This window comes from Rattus norvegicus, chromosome 9, assembly GCF_021556685.1.
Source record: "Rattus norvegicus strain SHRSP/BbbUtx chromosome 9, alternate assembly SHRSP_T2T, whole genome shotgun sequence".
In the NCBI taxonomy this organism is placed as follows: Eukaryota; Metazoa; Chordata; class Mammalia; order Rodentia; family Muridae; genus Rattus; species Rattus norvegicus.
The window spans coordinates 125,537,428-125,555,881 of NC_141542.1; the positions used below are offsets into that span (position 1 = coordinate 125,537,428).

The following is an 18,454-nucleotide window of genomic DNA, read 5'->3' on the forward strand; positions in this document are numbered from 1 at the left end:
TACCCACTGTTGTTTCCTGAAATCAGCTCAGTGATCAAAATGAGGCAGACCAGTCCACACCCCTCAGGTGATCCTTCTACCGCCATGGCTATAAGAAATGGACATCTCAGTTCTTTGAAGGGGTTTTGTTTTGGCCGCACCACATGCAAGCCATGTGTTGTCTGCACAGTTAAGCATCAACTCTTTATTGGTGTAACTGAAAGAATTAGAGAAAGCAGAACCCCCACGTTCCTGACACATACACAAAAAGACCAGGAGCAGCCTCCAGCTGAAGACAGCACTGAGGTACCACACTGGTACAGATGGTCTGCCATCATAAAAAGTTCTTGGCACTGTGGCCAGGCAGCCCGACAGAAGGCAGCAAACAGATTTGTTCCAAATACACGTGAAGCCCATTCTTGAGCACAATCAGACTCAACTAGAGGGAGGACAAAGATGAGAGAGACTTAAATACCTCTGGGTTTGGTTGTTATTGTTAATGTGGCCTTATTTTTCACAGTCTCTGGAACCTAAGGATACCAGGATACAAAACTAAAGTATATCATGTCCACAGCTACAACGATATCCCCCCAAACCCTCTCTCACCCACTGCACCCTACCTCTCTTTTTTATTGCTTTATCGTTTAGAAAATAATGGTTCTCAGTGTGAGATTTTCATGCACAGAAATCATTGTGTTTCATTCCTATTCATATCACCCCTACTTGACCTTCTCCAACTTGCTGGTTCTTTTCCTCTCCACACCTCTCTATTTCAGTCCAGATTATAAAACATGTCTGATGCCTCCTCCTTTAACTTACTCTCTGGCTATGTATTCCTGGCCCTTATAAGAATTGAATGAGTTATTAATGAATGAACGAATGAAGAACAAATGAATGAATGAATGAATGAATGAGATGAGATGAGATGAGATGATGAGATGAAAAAGCACAAACTCACCTACTCCTCTCCACTCTTCTGCCAATAGCATCCTAGTTAAATCTCTGCCGAGCCTTGGTTTACTGGAGGGGAAAGATCTTCCCTTTAGTTTTCCTCAATCCACTCGACTCTGGAAACTCAAATCAAATGATTTTTCTGAAATACAAGCAGAAATATTAAACATTCTGCTTAAGAATCATTCAGTGAGTCAAACATGGTGGCAAATACCCAAAACCCCAGCACTAAGAAGCTGTGCCTGTATGAGCTCAAGGCCACCTTAGTCACACATCAGGCTTAAGCTTTCTTCGGCAATGTAGTAAGAGGCTCTCACATATGTGCATGTGTGCACACACTCTCTTTCTGTCACACACACATACATACACACACACAGTCATCGAATGGTCACACACATACACAACAATCATTGAATGATCACACACACACACACACACACACACACACACACACACACACAATTATGAATGGTCTCTCTCTACCCCTACATTAAAACTGAAATCCCTTAATGTGACTTACAACATAAGTGGGTACACTCTTCCTTCTCCTACATTCCCTTTCTCTCAGTGTGCACTCAATGCCCCCACTACTCCTATCTGTTTCCCTCCTGACAGGTACCATGTTCTCTACCCTAGGACCTTTGCACAAGCTGCTTCCTCCTCTTTAGATCTTTTCTCCATCCACCCTATCCCCTATTTCATACTGACCCCTTTCTCGGCCTTCTAGTCTAGTCTGACATGTCATTTCCTCTGCAAAGCCCTCCCTGATGAGCCAGACTCGATGCAGGTGCTGTATTTGTTACTTTTCTTGTTGTCATAGCAAAGTTCCTGCCAGAAAACCACTTAACAGAAAGCTATGTCTTAGTTTTTCATTTGAAAGTGCATTCTAGCGGGGCAGGGAAGGGATGGCCAGGATGGGTGAATCAGCTGGTCACATTGTATTCACAGCACTTGAATCAGCTGGTCACATTGTAGCCACAGCTCTTGAATCAGCTGGTCACATTGTAGCCACAGCACTTGAACCAGCTGGTCACATTGTATCCACAGCACCTGAATCAGCTGGTCACATTATATCCACAGTCAGGGAGCAGAGTGATAAATGCCAGTGCCCACTCACTTTCTCCTCCTTTATTCAGTCCAAGACCTTGGCCTATAGGATAGTACCACCCACATACTGTAGGTGTCACTCACTAGAAGTGCCTTCATAAACACACCAGGTAGCTGTACTCCTTTTGACTATGAAGACGAACATCGCAGGTGCTCTCCTCCACTGTGTCCTCATAGTGTCCACCACTTCCTTGCCACAGTCATTCTATTGTCTGTGGAACTGCTCACTTCATCTCCGGCTCTGCCTCTAGCCTAATAGGTCCATGAAGGCTGGTTCCATTCCTAGCTGTGGCCTTGGTTGAGCACATTGTTCTACACATAGTAAAATCTACCTGAGTATACAGCATCTAGCGGCAGTGCTAAACGAGCTCACCTGCAGCCTTCCTGGGGCTGCAGAAATGGGATGTTGTTCATTCCAGGAAGCACTGAGCCAGGATTGCTCCTCTGTCCATTCTTTCAAAGAGAGGACTGCCATTTGTGACATTTTTATTAAAGAATCTGCCCTTCAGTGTGTTTGACTCCAAGGGCCAGCTCTTCTATTCATCCCACCTTTTTAGGAGAGAAGGGGGGTTTATTCTTAATGTATTGTAGTCATAGAAAAGCCTTAATTTTTCATAGTTACCAGTGTGCTTTTGGTTTCTGACATCCAACAGTCTGCCCTGCCATGGGTGTATTTCTCCTTTATTGTTGGTTGGAAAGTACTTCTCTTTGTGCTATGGTGCTATAGTGCTCTTTGTGCTCACTCTTTCTCCTCCAGCTCCTACAGCTATAGGAACTTTCAACCTTCCTCACACTCTGTACAGAGGAAGCAGCTGAGCCTTGTGTTTCTCTTTCATTTCCATTGTCCTTTTGTTCAGAGATCATTTTCTAGGTCTTGCTCTGTGATTACTCTTTCCATAGCACTTTTTCCCAAACTCAGTCAGTCCCCAGTGTTTTTCAGCCTCAGCCTGATGTTAGCCTACCCAGGGAGCTCCCACTGTTATTGGAGAAGCAAAGGGTGCTTGTTACAACCAAGCCACCTAATTGGTAGTGTTCTCTGTGGAAGAAACACCTATGAGTGCAGCTGGGGGAGTAGAATGTGCAGCTTCTAAGAAATGTTTCCTTCTGTGTTGGCCATGATAATCGCTGGAGTCCTGGCAGGGCAAATCAACCCACCTAAGTACCCAATCAGAGATTGTGAGAGACAGGGCAGAGTATATAAGCAAGAGTTCTTGGGGCAGGACTATCCTGAAATCCTCTATGGGAACTGAGTAAGCTATTTGACATTTCTGTGCTCTAATCCCCTACTCTGTGCAATGGCGATGATGCCTACATTATAAATGGTGGCTAACACAGGTCAGTAAACTGATGATGTGAATGGCTATAGTGATGGTGGTCGGTGTAGCTGTATCATGATCTTAGGAGAGGAGTTTTTTATCTTATATGGTAAAATAGAGCTTTACAATTGAGATTCCATTAGATATCATCATGGGAGAGATTATCCTAAATTATCTTGTGAACCCAGATTTTATATTTATTTGTGTGTGTGTGTGTGTGTGTGTATGTGTGTATCTCCCAGGTGTGCGTGCATGCGCGCGCGCGCGCACACACACACACACACACACACACACACACACACACACACAGAGCTTTTTTTTTTCCCTCTCCCTAGAGCCGAGGCCCGAACTCAAGGCCTTGCGCTTGCTAGGCAAATGCTCTACTACTGAGCTAAATCCCAAACCTCCACATAGAGCTTTAAAGATGCCATACTCCTGGTTCTGAAGATGGAGAGACTACAAAAGCAAATTCAAGTCTAGATAGTTAAAAGGGCAAGGAGGCCCACTAAGCCCTGCTGGTATAAGCCTTTCAGCTCATAAACCTGTATGGACTACTGACCTACAGAACTGCGAGAGAATAAATGTGAGCTGTTTGCTAGTTGGTGAGCTTATGATGGCTTGATGCAGCAGCAAAGAAAGCTGATCTGGCTGGTGCTACTTTGAGAAATGAAAGATGGCCCTCCAAATGAGCTGATAAAGGGAAATGAAACATTGGTATAAGATAGATGATATTTCATAAGTGGTGGCTTGGGGTATAGAGTCCTCTAGGTTACCACTGCATGTCAGAGTATGTGCAAGGTGGATTGCTGTACCTCAGCTAGAGAAAATCCACTGGATGGCAGGGCCATCTGCGGAGATCCTGAACATCTGCTTGAGTAAACTAATGGAGGAAAAGCATGAACAGCAGACAGGGGTAGAGTCAGCGCGTGGGGCAGCCAAGGAAATGGGAAATGTCCTGCTCCATTCAGGAAAAGAAAGAGTTTTGTCTCGAGAATATTTTTCTAGGCCATAAGCAGGAGTCTTAGAAAAGAGGATCCATGTCCCAGAAACTCACAGACAATGCAAACAAGAAAAAAAGCCATTTTCTATTGTTCACAGTGCATTAGTGATACAAAGACAGTCATGGGAGGAAAGCCTTGAAAATACCTTCTAGGTCTTTTCAACCAAGTCAAGACTCTTGTTAGCACAAGTCTGAATGATTTCCATGTACTCTCTCGGTAATGTCAAGGCCACAAAGGTCTGAAGTGGACTTTGTTCCTGTGAGTTCTCAGTCTATCATATACAACTTGCATAGTGTACTAGGAACACACACACACACACACACACACAGACACACACACAGAGAAACACACACAGAGACACACACACAGAGAGAGAAACACACACAGAGACACACACACACAGAGAAACACACACACAGAGAAACACACACACACACACGTTATTGTCCCCACACAGACTTTCATTTCCTGGAGCACTCTTTCTTCTTCTTCTACCTGGCTGGCAACATCTTGCCCATCTTTCAAGTCTCGAGTCAAGGAACACCTTGAACTAGCTTCTATGCTGATACTGTAAATAAGCTTTGATTTTGATCAATTTGCAATGTATTTGCATCCTGTCGCTCCTCCCTCTGCAGTAATTCCTCCTCTTCTTTCAATGGACAGAAAGATTCCCGAAAACACTTATCAGACCATGAACACTGTGTCTTCTGCTCTGGTCCTTCTTGGCATATGGGAGGGACTCTCTACATATGAATGAGCTGATTCAGTAATGGGATCCTGTAGTCACAGTTTTCACAAGATGAAGAAAATAGCAACAGTCAAGGCATCTCCATCAGCATCTGAAGAAAATGAATCCTTCTGTCAACCTCCTGAGAACTAAATACAAAATGGAAAGAAGTTTCACATCTTTTTATATTTTTTTTTTGGAAAATATAAATCTGTTACGTCCGACTCAAAATTTGTAAGTGGATGCAACTATTTTGGCTTTATTGACAAGAATGAACTATGCGGAAATGACATGAGTCCTGAATAAGGAAACTGTCTAGTGTTTGCCTTTATTCCAGCCTTTCACAGTCTAGAGTACTGTCCTAAAAACAAAACAAAACAAAAACGGAAAAGAAAACTATCAAGATTTCTAGGGCTTTTCATAAGTCAAGAATTTTCAAATCTCTGTTTACGAAAATAAGGGTACGTTTGTATTAATTGTAGTGACATTTGTATCCATCCCCGGATGAGGATAGTGTCTTCATACCTGAGTCATGAACTAATAGGACCAGATACAGTGCTAAGAAATAACACCTAAGAGTCTTCACATCTCTGAGTGAAGATGGATTTTAATCAAGTCAAATAAAGGTACGTTTACAGGAAACAAACGGTCGAGGTTATCGACGGGGGAAATCTAGTCACGATGCGGGTTTAACCATATGAGAGGAAGAAAAGAAATAGCATATGTGTGGATTTCAAAATCTCATGGTAGCATAACACCCCCAAGTTGAGAAGAAGATGGAAAGCACATCTTGGAAGCCTGTTCCACACTCTTGGCTCCACAGCGCAAAATCCCTGCGTGGTTTTATTAGCAAACTTTTTCACATCTAACAGCTGGATCTAATGGGAAGTCGGCTACATCTTGCCTTTGTGTTCACAATGGTTTTGTTTTCCTCCCTCACTCCGAGTCCTCCTGAAGCCCCAGGAACCCAAGAGCCTGCTAGGTTGTTCATCATTAGTACTTATCACTTTTACAAAATGCCACAGGGTGCTCAGAAGTAGACCTTGAAAAGAAAACACAAAATCCCTGCTTCTTCGTGGGGGCACCCAGACCATTAAAAGCATTTGCAAAACCTGGGGAAAGGAGAACTGGGGTGTGATAAAAAACAATGTGCCAGGCAGGAGGCCACTTAGGCTGCCCCTGCTAGGAACATCCTAGAGGGACTTGAAAAATAAGCTATTGAGTACTTTCTCCCCTTAACCTGACCGCTCACTGAGATGGCTTCTGGGTAACCAAGCCCCCTCACAAAGGAGCAGGTGGCAAATCTGATTTGGAAGGAGCTAAGTATTCAAGCCATAAACCAGGAAGGAAGAATAGTTCACTTCCTCCTCAGTGGGCCATCTATCCACCTGTCTGTGAGTGACAGCTCCCAGGGTAAGGAGCTTGCTTGAAGAAGGAAGCAGGCTCTAACCCTGTAGCCTTTGACGCGTCCTCAGAAAACGCTGATAAAACGGGAGAAGAAAGCGGTGCCCAGCGAAGGAAACACATCAGGCTTCTTGCGTGGACCTGATTTCCTCCTTCATATCACCCTGTAAATGCAATTTCCTCATAAAGTGTATCTTTTTTTAATAAATAAAATCGGTAAGATGCCCTGATAGGTGTGTTAGGCTGGGCGGGCAGGCGGGGCTCTGGGTTTCATTTCCTGCGGGGGTGGGGTATCCTTTGCCGTCTGCGCTGTACCAGATTGGAACCGCGATCCCAATATGTCGGATCCCTCTATATCCACCAGTTTGATGATTTCTGATGACAACATACCTTGAGTTGTCTATGGTATTGTGTGACCACGGGCTTGGGTCAGTATCAATCATACCTTACATGCGTCAGATTGATACAAATGTAACGACCCAGGTCCATAAAATATACTCAAATATTTGAAAGTCACCTCTGTATTCAGTTTCATACTGACAGTGCCTACCATGTAGCAGGCAGTAGTCAGTGGTTGATAAATCGATGGGTGAAAATCCTGTAACGAGGACGACGTCGGAAGAAAATCATCTCCATATACTATTAGTGGATTTCCATCTTATTAATCATAATCACCAAGTGGTAGTGCTCAATGCCATGCCCTTGTACAGCTATCGACTGCTATTGGATCCTGAAGAGCTGTCCTTTATATGCTGGGAGGAAGACTGTTCTCTATGAAGCCTTCATTTCATAACAATTCGCCACTCTTACATAATAGAATGACTGTGGCGTGAGCGCTCTGCCCCCCCTCCAATGGGGATATTTTTTTAAAGCACCCACAAATGTCATGCCATCTATTTTTAAGCAGGGTGCTGCTGGATAAACAGCTGAATCGCCTGAACCCAATAGGGAAATTCAAAGTTTAAATAAGCTATTTTATCTCATTGAAAATAAGTGGTACAGCCTGCCACAGAGCATATGGGTGCTTGAACGCAGCCACATGTAAATGTTCTTCGGTTCGGGTATGAAAATTCCAGCTGAAGACATTGGGAAGCAAAGTACCTTCTATGACGCTGACTCGCTGAAGGGTCTGATGTCTTGTCCTCCACCTCAGTTTCCTGTGAAAACCCAGCCTTTCCCTACGGTTTAACCTAACGGTTTAACCTTTGGGTTGAGACAATGCCAGGACAGCATGGATGCTAAGCAAGTCAATGAACTCACAGGAACTTCGGGCTGAATGGTGTCTTAGGGTTTTACTTCTGTGAGCAGACACCATGACCAAGGCAAGTCTTATAAAGGGCAACATTTAACTGTAGCTGGCTTACAGGTTCAGAGGTCTAGTCCATTATCATCAAGGCGGGAGCATGGCAGCATCCAGACAGGCCTGGTGCAGGAGGAGCTGAGAGTTCTACATCTTCATCTGAAGGCTGCTAGTGGAAGACTGACTTCCAGGTAGCTAGAGTGAGGGTCTTAAGCCCACGCCCACAGTGACACACCTACTCCAACCGCATCTCCTAATAGTGCCACTCCCTGGGCCAAGCATATACAAACCATCACAAGAGGTTTTCACGTGATTTGTATCTTCAATGAAAGTTATTTATATATGCTTACTGTGGAAAAAAATTAAATGTTAAAGAATCCCACCTGAACTACTTCCTCCATCCCAGCAGTAGCATTTCTCCTAGATATGTTCTATATGTACGGCTGGGTTCATTCACATGTGAATACCTATATGTGTACAAATATATAACTACAGCCTGCTGTTCCCCTTTTTAGATATATATGGGGCTTCAGGGCTGACCATTTGTATTGGGTAAACAATAAGGAGGGTTGACAGAGGCTAATTCTCCTTCTCAGTAGCCATTAGTTGCCTGTAATTCATTCATCTAAGGCTGGAGCCCTATGAGATTTTCTCCCTTCAGGAAAAACCTGTGACCGTGTCGTGGCCCTGTGTGTGTTGCCTCTGCCCTCCTCCCTTAGTGTGAGACAGCAGGGGCAGAAGTTCTCCATGAGGCCAGAGATTTTATTTTGCCCGATTCTGCGCTCCCATTACCTGGATGTATGCTCAGGACACATAAATAGGTACTAAACATGTGTTAAAGGAATGAACTCTACCATACAACGAGGAGTCCGTAACCTTAAAAAGAATAACGTAGATTGAAACACACTATCGTGCAGCAGTAATCAATACATGCTATCGAATGAGAAAGGGGAAGGACTGGACATGTTTAACGGACAATTCTACTCTATTGAAATGGAAGACAGTGCATATCTGAGTCTATAGACATTTATGCTTTTGTACGTCCATGTTTATCTATGTTATATATACATAAATATGCAAATAGGTATATATTTATAATATGCATAATACATGTGTGATCTAAACAATAAATATGTGCATATTTTATATCATACATATTTATAAATATGTATATATATATAAATATATACACAAAGGAAAAGGAGGCTATGAATTTGAGAGTGAGCAGACCTGGCAGGGTTGGGAAAAAAACACATGTAAGAGCTGAGGGGAGAAAGGGAAAGGGGAAACTTAAATCCTTATTTTTTAATTAACAATATATTTTCAATTTTTAAACATTTTTAAACTTTTTAAACTAGAAAACAAAATAAATGCTGTGGTAGATCGTCTTACAAATGAATCTTTTAACCACTTAGCCAGACAAATCACTGAAACCATTTTTATGTGTCCACCCTTCCCATCGGTATTTATTACCATCAACTCCTTTGGCTATTGCTTCACCTGTTTCTTGGGTTCATGCAACAATAAAATCTGAGCACTAAGGCACGCTACCTTTGTTAAAATTAGGAAATACATTACAACCGCATCCTGACCAAATCCTCCCGGAAGAACCTCTGATGACGTTTCACGGAGAATCAGGTCAGGTGCCCCAGTTTCCGTCGGCTCTAACTGATCCTGTATGCTAGAATCTCTTCATTGAAATACTTCTTGATAACTCCGATAACTCCCACACACTATTTCTCCTTCTGGTGGCTGTGCAAGAACAAAAGAAAATGCAGTTTTGTAAACACAGGACAAATTTAGTCCCTTCATTCGCAGAAAACTCTCACTCTATTATAATTGACAAGAAAATCAGTTGCCGCAAAGGGAAAAAGTCAGTTTTCTCCTGTGGAGTCTCCCCTGGGTATGCACACCACACTTAAGGGCAGGCTCACGCCCAGCAGCAGACGGCCAGCACAAATGAACTCAAAGTTGTTTGTGTAGACTTTTGACTCCATATTATTTTGTTTGGGCATATTTTTTTGTATATTACTGGCTTTTTACATGTATATTATTGTTTATGATTTATGTTTTTATGGGGAGTGTCTGCACGCACGCATGTGTGTTTATCTGTGTGTGTGTCTGTGTCTGTGTGTTTGTCTGTGTGTGTGCATGTGCCTGTGTCTGTGTGTCTCTGTGTAGGTTTTTCTTCTTATATTGCATGAGAGGAATCCAACAGAAATTATTTTTAAGGAAAAGCAATAGTCTTTTGTAAGATCCTGGTGTCCCTCTGGGAAGAAGCTGCCCCCCTGCCCGCCCATCGATCCTGGCAGCAGCCCCCACACTCTACTGTACACTTTGTTTCGGAGCTCTTATGATCGTGCTGAGACATTTGTCTGGCATTTACAGAATGTTGGAAATCACGTGACTTTTGTTTGTATGCCATTTAGAAAATAACCTCCTACATAGAAACAATGTTTTCTGTGGACACTTCAAGAGAAAACGTGTGTCTGGAAATCAAACTCAGGGTCTCACACATGCAAATCTATGTTCTATCCCTGAGCCATACTCCCAGCCCCTCAAATACATTTTCCTGGGTACTCGTCCAATTCTAGCCCAAAAAAAGGTTTCTTTGAATATTATATACTCTCATAAATGGAATTTAATTTGTTTTTCCATTAGTCCATGGAATTTTACTCTAAACAAACCATTGCTAACGTGAGTAGGAAGCTAAGTCCCCACCCATCTCTGCAGTAAAGTATGAGGACTCCAGAGTATGAGTTGCCACTGGGAGTTGGTACAGCTATCTGAAGAGCTCTGCTGGAGCCAATGTGGCTCATTAGCAAAAGATAATGCGGGTTGGGGAGAAGACAAAGTCTTTCTCTTATGAAGTGCACCTGTCAGTTCCATAGTGGGAAAAACATCACCGTTCTATATGAAGTATGCTGTGGATTCGTGTGTGTGTGTGTGTGTGTGTGTGTGTGTGTGTGTGTGTGTGTGTGTGTGTGTGCGCGCGCGCGCGCATCACAAAGAGGAGAGAGAGAGAGAGAGAACACTAGATTTTAAAGAGAGAAGTAATAATAGCAGGTGTGTGTGTGACTAGCAAAGGTCCTGCTTAGTTTTACATCCAAAGATGATCATTCTCAAACATAAATAGGCCCTTCTCCCGTCATAATTTCTGTCATCACAATGTTGTCCCAGGGCTGGGGAAGTTGCTTGGAAGTAAAGTGCCTGCAGGAACAAGTGTGAGAGGCTGTGTTTGCACTGCCAGCATCCGCAGGGGGGAAACGCAAACACACTGATGCATATTTAGAGTCCTAGCAATGAGGACACAGAAACAGGAGAATTACTCGAACTTGCTAGTCATCCAGACTTGCCAAGTCAGAATAGGTCGACGCCAGGCTCACTGAGAGACCCTGTTTTATAAAATAGGCTGGAGAGCAATAAAGAAGCCATCTGACATCAACCCCCAGCCTCCATACACACGTGCAGGTATCATACATACACACCAGCAAATTTTTTAAACTCTTGACATGTTCAAGGCTTATGGAATCAAATACGCAAGGCATATTCCTAGTTCTCACTTAGCTGCCATTATACTTACCTGCTTCTGTAGCTCCATTTCCTTTACACTAATACCTTGGGAAATACAGATACTTATGCAGACTTGACCCAAATACTGTGATCCTTACACTGGGCTCGGTCATGATTCTTCTTCTAAACACAAGTTGCCCCTTGCATATCTATGTAGAGAGATCAACGCCATTTCCCAGAGGGCTGAAAGTATGAATATATATTAATTGATTTTTTCCCCACTTGTGGTGTTTAATGGTTGGATAAGTCATTGAGGTGCAGTGAGGCTAAGTAGAGAGTGCACTGGCCCCAGAAGGACATAGGAAGTCTGGGTAAACCCTACTGCGCACCAGCCATGTCAGCTACAATTACATTCTTCGTATCAGCGTCTCCCTTTGCAATTGATGAGGCTGACACTTAGCACGGGGTGGTGTGAATACTTAACAGTCACATGAAGAAAAATAACAAGTTTGAGACCAGGTGATATATTCACATTCCTATCGGTGTCCTGGAATCGTCAGGGAGCAAGCCATACTGTCTTCAGCCTCTCCCAGTCCTTCTTGGAAACCTCTTCTGCAGAATACGTCTGAGGGTTGGTGATGAATAAAATATACCTGGAATACGCCTGGGTGAGATGGCAGGCTTTGGTGCTGCTCAGCAGGGCCTGCCCAGATTTGTTGCTTGGCTCCCTTGGCCTGGAGTCCAGTTGGCCCTTTTGTGGGATGTAGCTTTGGATCCCTGAAGGTCGCCATGGAAACGTGCAATTTCTCGGATGCTTCCGAATGCTCTCTTCTGAACACTGGCCATGGACCCCCCTATCTTCCATCCCTCCTTTACATACCCACATAAGGACACATAACAGCTCCTCCAGGCTCCGAAACATGATCTGCTGGGGTCCCCTCTACCCACACATCTGGATACCAGGTTTCTTCCCCATCATTGATGGAGGAAGAGCCAGGATTAAAAGTTCCTATATGTCACTTCTCAGTTGATTAATAAATCAGTTATAAGGCAGTTGAGAAAGTTGAGCACTTCACAAACACTTTCTCTTTATGGTCCATTACCTTGGAATTGAGACCACAGGTGTGAATTACGATGCCTGTGAAAACATTATCTCTCCTCCCAAGCTGCTCACAGGTTGGTGGGTGAGCCAGGCTTCTAAGCAAATGTCTTTTAAACAGTGCAATAGGTATTTTATGAGCAGTGTTTAAAGTCCTTGGATTAAACCTGGGCTTCTGTAGATTATCTCTGTAAATGTTAATTCAGAGCACTTATGAGTTACTGGACTTTTAGAAAATAGGATCTGAGGGAAAGTTAGCCTCTCAGATTCCTCTTTAGTATCGTCTGGCATGATGCTTCCGTTAACTTCCTTGTTTTCCTGTTCATATGTCAACAAGAAATAAAGAAAAAAAAAGCTGCTAATGGATTTGACTGGCCAGGCTGTCTGCTGGTGCTGGTGCTGGTGCTGGTGCTGGTGCTGGTGCTGGTGCTGGTGCTGGTGCTGGTGCTGGTGTTGGTGCTGATGCTGGTGTTGGTATTGGTGCTGGTGCTGGTGCTGGGTGCTGGTGTTGGTGTTGGTGCTGGTGCTGGTGCTGGTGCTGGGTGCTGGTGCTGGTGTTGGTATTGGTGCTGGTGCTGGTGCTGGTGTTGGTATTGGTGCTGGTGCTGGTGCTGGTGCTGGGTGCTGGTGCTGGTGTTGGTATTGGTGCTGGTGCTGGGTGCTGGTGTTGGTATTGGTGCTGGTGCTGGGTGCTGGTGTTGGTGCTGGTGCTGGTGCTGGTGTTGGTATTGGTGCTGGTGCTGGTCCTGGTGTTGCTGCTGGTGCTGGTGTTGGTGCTGGTGCTGGTGCTGGTGTTGGTATTGGTGCTGGTGCTGGTGCTGGTGCTGGTGTTGGTGCTGGTGCTGGTGTTGGTATTGGTGCTGGTGCTGGTCCTGGTGTTGGTGCTGGTGCTGGTGTTGGTGCTGGTGCTGGTGCTGGTGCTGGTGTTGGTATTGGTGCTGGTGCTGGTGCTGGTGTTGGTGCTGGTGCTGGTGTTGGTGCTGGTGCTGGTAGTTGGTGCTGGTACTGGTAAAGAGAACATGAAGGCTTGATGTCAAGAGAGACTGTCTGAGCCTCCAGAGCAGCTAGGTGAGACTTGTATTTACACTTAGGTTTTTGACCCAAACAATAACTTGTCCACAAAATGGACAACTCACAACTAGAATGACCTGACCATCTGTAAGTGATCGGTGATGGTGGCCACATCTATTCAGTAGAAAGACCTTCAGAGCGAGACTGAGGTCTTCCTGAGAAGACTCTCTAGGACAGCAGCATCACCTGTGCCTGCACTTCCAGACAACCTCAGCGTGGGGTTAAGTCTTGACATCGTACAGCCCTGTCCACCAGTGTCTTAAAACAAATTTGGAGTTTTCTTCTGTCCTTAGTGCTTTGATCCTCCCTACCCCAAGCCTTTGGAGAATCCCCCAAATCTGCTAATCTCCCTCATTCTCACCAAGTCTCAGAGTCTTGGGTTTATTTTGTATTCCATTGTGGTTCAATTCAATTGTGAATTGAATTGCATTGAGGGACTTCCACCACATGGAGACGTAACTATCAATCCCTTATAGTTTTTCACGGGATATTAACATCTGGATCAAGCCCCCTCCACCCCAAGAAAACCCTGCAAGCTTTCATTTTGTGAGTGTGTCTCCACAACCATATCAATAGGCGTGGTCTGTACATATTTACTCAGTATGTCCTAAATTGTTTTATATTTATATTGCCTTTAGCCTTGCATTCCTTGTAAGTCTCAATAGTCTCCTTTTATTTTTTTAAAGATTTATTTATTTATTATATATAAGTACACTGTAGTTGTCTTCAGACACACCAGAAGAAGGCATCAGATCTCATTACGGATGGCTGTGAGCCATCATGTGGTTGCTGGGATTTGAACTCAGGACCTCTGGGAGAGCAGTCTGTGCTCTTAACCTCTGAGCCATCTCTCCAGCCCGATAGTTTCATCTTATATTTGAAAGCTCTGAAGTTAAAAGATGTTCATCTAATTAAACCAAAAACCACAAGTCTGGCAATAAGATTCATGCCGTCTGACCTAATTCCGAAATCTGCACACTTTGTGGTAGCATATTCCTTCCTGTCAGTGGTGAGCTCCGTGGGGAAGAATTACATGGTAGCAAGACCCTCATCTCCTTCCCTGTCCCTTTGTAGGTGTTTGTATGATGCCCTTCATTTTACTTCATGCTTACTGATGACTTACTATGTGCCAGGTTTTCATTGTAAAGCTTTACTGAGTGGCGTGTGCAGGCTAAATCACACGTCATTTATAATCAGATGTCTTAGGATTCTAAGATAAACTGGCAATCATAATTGCTCTCCGGACCGTTTGTTTCAAATTGCAGATAATTGATAGAAACTTTCTCTTCTGTCCTGAAGGTGACAGACATTTCATCTTGACATGAAATACCATATCAATTACAATATTAAAAATAAGATTGTTCTAAAATATTGAGATATTTTCTTTTAGATCATAGGGTGGCCGGGGAGCTTTACTGTTTGAAGTTTACATTTTTTTTTAAACTTTATTGAACTTATCTGGGGGCGAGATGCACCACCACAGCATGCGGGTAGAATCAGAGGAAAACTTTCAGGAACTAGTTCTCGCCTTCCTCCATGTGGGTCTCAGGGATTGAACTCAAGTCCTCTGGCTTGGTGGCAAGCACCTTTATCCCCTGAGCCACCCCCCCCAAAAAAAGTTAATATGCAGAAATGTGCAAAGGTATACAGAGCTGACTGGCTTTGCATGTAATAACCCAACTTGTGGGTATCATCTAAAGTATGGTCTTCTCCTACCTCTGCCAAGAACTGGTCAAAAAGACCCAGATCTCCTCTAAAGAGCATTGAGGGGATGGTCTTCCACACAAGATATAGTCAATAAAGCAAAGGCAACAAGTTCCATAGAGCTTAACTCAAGAAACAGGACGTTGGGGTCTCAAAACCATTCACTCGACAAGTGTGTGGTAGGCATTGATTTTGCAGAAGGTGCACCGGGGAAAATAAAGAAAAATAGCATTATCCTTCTGATTAATAACGAATGCAGCCAAACCCTCACCAGTTGCTGTGAAAAGCTGCTTTTCAATACTATGGCTGTGATGAATTAGCAGTTAGCGAAATCAATTTAGCGGGTCGGGAGCAACATTATTTTTAATTAAGTAGGATACAATAGAAGAGAATAGAAGAGAAGACAGCGTTTGTGGGGAGACAGAAGGTTAAGTGTTTCTTCCTCTTTCACGTGTGTGGAGGCACTAGGTTTCCACAGTAAGGCGCACTCTTTATTGTGGGAAGTCATCAAAGAGTTTGAAGTGAGAAAAAGAAGAAAACAAAAGCATTGTTCCCTAGCTTTCTCTTTCTCTCTGAGAGGCTTTCCCACTGAGGAAAGGAAGCTAATTAATAGCAGAGTCTTTTGTATGAAGCAGAGACTGACTAAGAGGTGAGATGGATGTTGCTATCCTAGGAGACCAGGGGGTAGGGTGTAGCAGTTCATCCTCCATCTAAAACGCCTGCCCTTGCTCAACTCCCCGGGCCTGCACACCTTGCTGTCTTCATACCGCCATTCGCAGAAGGAAAGCTGAGTTTCTTCACAGCTTCCAGGCCACTTCTCTTTCCTGCTAACACCCGTTCATCAGAGGTATCATTCACTGTCAGACACTGAAGTGTTATGTACACATCCACATGGATTTCTTCCAGCCCAGAGCGGTGGCCTACCCTGTGTCTATGTCCAGCTCCCTTCTCCACATTTCTTCTTGGATGTCTCCAGAGCACCTCACACTCGGGCGTGCCGAGAACGCTTTTTTGTCTTCTGTTTGTGAGTAACCACACGGTCCGTGCTGCTATTTCATTAGCAAAGTTTCTTCAAGTACATGATGCACCTTCACCGTAGCTATCCCCACGCTATACCATCTCCTTCCTACCCCCCTTGCCCACTCGCCTACCCCCTGTACCAGTCTTCCCTTTGCATACGTATATAAGGTTTCCTGTTTTGGCACAAGATATACGACCAGAAAATGAGAGAAAACATGAAACATTTTTCTTTCTAGGTCTTGCTCTTTGACTTCATGTGACTGTTTATGTTCAGCGGTCGCTGCATCCTGTGTTGACTCAGAGTCAAGATTGAGTCTCAACCCCCTAATCTCCTCCTCTTGGGCCTCCTCATTTCAGTCAATAGAATCCATTCCTTCTAATCAGTCAGGGCTCAAGCCTTGGGGTCATCCTTGTCTCCTTTCTTCTCACACCTAATTCCTCATTAAGAAATCTGTCCTCTCCTCTCTCCACCACAGCCCCCTGGCTCTCCACCGGGATTCTTACAAGAATGTCCTCTCTGCTTCTCTTCTTGTTTCTCTTTAGTCGTCCCTACATAGACAACCTAAAAGAGCTCTTTAAACTAGAATATGTCTCTATTTAAAACCTCCGCCACGGCCTTTACAACAGCCTGATAAAATACTGATGAAAATAGCTGCTTAGCGGACCATCTGTGCACATACCTGTTATAGACGTCTCGCTACATGAAACAGCACAAAGTTCAGATCCTCAAGAGAAAATGTCGCAGTGTGATAATTCCTAAAGTGGAATTCTGTATCACCCAAGTGCATAAAGACAAGACACCAAAATATGACTTTATCCTGCTCAGATGCCAAGAACTAGAGTCATGTGGTTCCGTGAAAACTTTCACGGTGGTCCGTTTAAATGCAGCATACCTTTAGGTGCTGTGAACATCACCTGAAAAAAATAAAGCACCAAAACGACAGACTACCACCATCCATTTGTAGGTCAAGAGGGCAGGTCTGCATAAACATGTCAGGTCTTCCTTCCACTGCTGGTCTGTAGATATCAAAAAGTTAAGTGAATGATTTCATTTGAGAAACAGTCTTTTAAAATTAATAATAAATGCTCCAAAGGAAAAATATTTCCTGAGGTTTATTTGAGAATCTGTGTTTCACCCTTCGTGTAATGAGATGATTGACTGAATGTTTGTTTTTATGGACTAAACTTGTACCATTTCAACGAGACTATCAGACTTTCTGTTCTAGGAGAAAACATCTATATTCATAAGCATTTTAAAATAACTGTACTGTTTGTTCACCCATGTTTATCAGGCTTCATGTTCCAGAGAAATAGGATCAGAGCCCCACAAATCAGACAGGCAGGGAGTGTGTAGCAATGACAGCTGATGGGCTGGCTGAGTGACGAGTGGGGTGTTTGAGAGGGGATGGTGGGGGATGAATGCCATGTCCGTGTCTGGGTTTCCTCAGAACCCCAACAGGAAGACGATTGACCCAGTCCCATCTCTGCTTCCGAACACCTGGTCACAAATTCTAGCTTTTCTCAGAGGACTCCATTTTGGAACCAGGAGTACAGCTCCCAGTTAAAACCCAGGCACGATGTTGTGGACAGATAATGGTCCACCACTGACCGTAGTGGTGATGGGAAATTACAATACTCCCCTTGGCTGTTCTGAGCCGACAGCTATGCCCCCATGTACCCAAAAGCAAACACCTTCATGAAAACTACTAAGAGCTCCACATTACCCTCCTCCTCAGCTGGTAGAAATGAGTTGATTCACCACAAACAAATACTGGGGCATTCAGTCTTGAGCTCCTTTACAATGTTTTGGGTTTTTCTTGCGTTTCACTAAATCTTAAAGCTAGTTATAGCTGCTGGGTCAGGCGTGCTCTGTGTCTGTTACTTCAAGCTCTTTGGCTTCTCCCAAGCATCTAATGGTCATTAGTTGTCGATTTCTTTTCAAATTTAAAAAAAAACAGGGGGATTATTTCAAAATATGTCCTGAAGTTTTTAATTCTTGAGCCTTCTGATTGATGAAAATTGCTGAAGTGAATGTCGGAATCTCATTTAGGGAGCATGGTGTGATATTCTTTTTTAGAGGAGCATAGAAATCTGACTGTCATGCATAACATTTAATGTAGATCACTTGGTACCATAAAGTCTCAATGTTCTCATTTTTGCAATGAGATTGAGAGCAACATAGAGTTAATGGTATATTAGAAAATGCTTGTGTATCTGTGATTATATGGCTACCTGCCTCCCTACTTCATTACTCAATGAAAG

At 43.7% G+C, this 18,454-nt stretch overlaps 1 protein-coding gene and 1 long non-coding RNA gene across 40 annotated transcripts in view; one reads left to right on the plus strand and one right to left on the minus strand.

Annotated features, from left to right (window-relative positions):
* The window catches only part of Dlgap1 (DLG associated protein 1), an 870,386-nt gene that overhangs the window by 600,741 nt on the left and 251,191 nt on the right, over positions 1 to 18,454 (plus strand).
* LOC120094814 (uncharacterized) overlaps positions 1 to 18,454 on the minus strand; it is a 216,293-nt gene that overhangs the window by 189,882 nt on the left and 7,957 nt on the right. For 5 of the 6 annotated variants that reach the window (XR_015629900.1, XR_015629899.1, XR_015629902.1 and 2 more), the window contains exon 2: positions 938 to 1,072. This is a non-coding gene — a long non-coding RNA (uncharacterized LOC120094814). Of the gene's footprint in view, positions 1 to 159; positions 419 to 937; positions 1,073 to 18,454 lie in introns of those variants that run through there. The other variant, XR_015629903.1, reaches the window with a different exon arrangement.